A 2,128-nucleotide genomic window follows, 5' to 3' on the forward strand; every position below is an offset into this window, starting at 1 on the left:
AAAAGTCGAAATTAAAAGCAGCCGCCCATTTCTCCCTTATCCTTTATTGCCACCTCCAGGGTTTTCTAATGACAGCTCGACTAAAGTCAGGACCCACCACTTTCAGCAGGGAGGCCCAGGGGCCCAGAGAAACTCACCTGGTTCACCTGATGTGAGGGGCCATGGGCACAGGGGTCCTTGCTGGTACCCAGTGCCGGGTCCAGATCCACAGGGTGGTCTCAGGGGTGTTTTTGTAATCCTGGTGGCTATGCAAGTAAATGTCCATGAAAGAACATCCACACCTATACAACAATTTTATACATTTATGTAAGCCAAATTTTGAGGACTGACCCAGAGCAAGCTCTCAAAGGACTGAGAAAGTGCTCCACAGAATGGCAGTTTAGCAGTTTACTTTCTACATTGGAATCAAAGGAGAAAACATAAGGAAGGCGCCATGAGATCGCTGGGGTAGGTCGAGGAGCAGGAGAAAGCACAGGGGTAAACGGGAAATGGAGGCACATGCCTGTTCACACCGTGGGCCCAGCACAGTTAACATGCAGCATTAACAGTCACTAGAGCTGCTCCTGGGGGAAGGCAACGAGGAGGGCCTCTGTGGTCTGCTCCCCGGTCTGCCCGGTGCTGCCGTGGGCCTCCGTGGGGTCTGGAAAAGAGAATTACTCTGACATTAAAAAATATATCATTCTAGCCCTAACCGGTTTGGCTCAGTGGAGAGAGCGTCGGCCTGCGGACTGAAAGGTCCCAGGTTCGATTCTGGTCAAGGGCATGTACCTTGGTTGCGGGCACATCCCCAGTAGGAGGTGTGCAGGAGGCAGCTGGTCGATATTTCTCTCTCATCAATGTTTCTAACTCTCTATCCCTCTCCCTTCCTCTCTGTAAAAAATCAATAAAATATATTAAAAAAATATATATCACTCTAGATGCACAGGAAACATGGACAGGGCTCGCTTCAGGTGACTACTGACCTTTGCTAAGAAAGCAAAAGGCCTGAGACGGGCCCCCATGCTGATGGCCATCAGAGTGCAGGTCAGAGCCTCCTGGGCGCCCTCATCTGCCCCGAAGTTTTCAGGGCTGCCGCAGAGCCCCCTTCCACGCACAGGGGAGTTGTTCTACACATTGTTCTCCGTAACATAGACATGGTGTGGGCTACACATGCTGTTACCACTAGATATCAAAAATAAGAACACGAAAAAGAAACTTATGTATACTTATCCGTATTGTGACCAATCATCATATATAATAAAAGCCTAATATGCTAAGTGTCCAGTCGACTGGTCAGCTGTTCAACCAATCAAAGCTTAATATGCTAATGATATGCTAAAGCTACCTACCTGCTCGCTATGACGTGCACTGACCACCAGGGGGCAGACGCTCCAACGGGTAGGTTAGCTTGCTGCTGGGGTCCGGCTGATGGGGACTGAGCCCTGGAGCCCTCCCGTGGTCCTTCCCCACCCCAATTGTGCACCAGTGGGGTTCCTTGGCCTGGCCTGCACCCTTTTGCAATCTGGGGCCCCTTGGGTGATGTCGGAGAGCTGGTTTTGGCCTGATCCCACAGGCCAGGCCGAGAGACCCCACTGGTGCATGAATTTGTGCGCCGGGCCTCTAGTGCATTCATAATAGAGCAGGAGCGAGCTGCTTGCTTTAGCAGCCTCCGTAGCTGGCAGTGCCATGTTGCCCAGCCTAGACGCGGGTAAAGGAGTCATTGTACACAGCACAGAAAACACCTCACATCTAACAAAGCCAGGCACGGGGGTGGGCTGGCACACAGCTCCTCCAGCAGAGACGGGTGTACTGTATGGTCATGTGATTCTCTGGAAGCAAAGTTATGAAACAGGAAGAAGAACACATTTTAAATTTTGTATTAAATATCACTCACCTCATGCTTGTGGAAGGGAGCAGGCTCTCCACTTCAGGACAGGCTCTCATACGATGTCCTACGCGGTGGATACCGGGGCAGCGGGACGATGGCACAGAAGTGTCCGGCAGGCTTGTCACCGCCGCTAGGTAGGCTCTCCCCACTGCACCACACACCCTGTGGGCGAGTTAACCAGCTCACTATTCCCGTGTGACAGTGGGTCGCGATAAAGGTCTTTGCCCTCAGCTTTGCGCTGAGCAGGCTGGGGGTGGGGGT

At 52.1% G+C, this 2,128-nt stretch overlaps 1 long non-coding RNA gene across 1 annotated transcript in view; it reads right to left on the reverse strand.

The window, feature by feature from the left end:
• Nucleotides 1-374: 374 nt before the first annotated feature.
• The window catches only part of LOC106728370, a 2,919-nt gene continuing 1,165 nt past the window's right edge, over nt 375-2,128 (reverse strand). Inside the window, exons 2-3 of the long non-coding RNA XR_001364670.1 lie at nt 1,874-2,029; nt 375-640 (exon numbers count right to left, since the gene is read on the reverse strand). This is a non-coding gene — a long non-coding RNA (uncharacterized LOC106728370). The remainder of the gene's footprint in view (nt 641-1,873; nt 2,030-2,128) is intronic.

The sequence above is a fragment of the Myotis brandtii genome, unplaced genomic scaffold (genome assembly GCF_000412655.1).
Source record: "Myotis brandtii unplaced genomic scaffold, ASM41265v1 scaffold600, whole genome shotgun sequence".
In the NCBI taxonomy this organism is placed as follows: Eukaryota; Metazoa; Chordata; class Mammalia; order Chiroptera; family Vespertilionidae; genus Myotis; species Myotis brandtii.